This window comes from Sinocyclocheilus anshuiensis, unplaced genomic scaffold (assembly GCF_001515605.1).
Source record: "Sinocyclocheilus anshuiensis isolate Anshui unplaced genomic scaffold, SAMN03320099.WGS_v1.1 scaffold274, whole genome shotgun sequence".
Taxonomy (NCBI): Eukaryota; Metazoa; Chordata; class Actinopteri; order Cypriniformes; family Cyprinidae; genus Sinocyclocheilus; species Sinocyclocheilus anshuiensis.
In genome coordinates this window covers 755,915-756,309 of record NW_015547698.1, presented here as the reverse complement: position 1 = coordinate 756,309, position 395 = coordinate 755,915, and the positions used below count along the sequence as shown (strand labels likewise).

Genomic DNA, 395 nt, shown 5'->3' with positions numbered 1-395 from the left:
GCGCATTAAACAAGTACCCGAGACGTTCCCTTTCAGTCAGTCACGTTCGACTTTACGTCAGTCGTGACTGACGAATTGGAAAACCAATCCGTATGGAAAACGCCACTATTGCTGACCCCCTCCAGTGCCCTGCGGAAGCCGGCAAGTCCCCCCACACCAGTTGGGGCGGAAGATAGGACAGGGCTAGGAAGAGGTGGACACGGGCTCTACACGGAGATTATAGAATCTCGCAAACGTGTTAGGCGTCGCCCAGCCGGCAGCTCTACAGATGTCTGCTATCAAGGCGCCCCGCACCAATGCCCAAGAAGATGCCACTCCTCTCGTAGAGTGTGCTCTCACTCCGAGGGGGCATGGTAAACGTTGGGCCTGGTATGCTAAGACTATAGCCTCCATAA

General features: G+C 55.2%; 1 protein-coding gene across 1 annotated transcript in view; it reads left to right on the top strand.

Annotated features, from left to right (window-relative positions):
• Positions 1-395, top strand: part of LOC107703742 (complement C3-like) — a 52,990-nt gene that overhangs the window by 49,330 nt on the left and 3,265 nt on the right. The gene's annotated exons all lie outside the window — the stretch shown is intronic.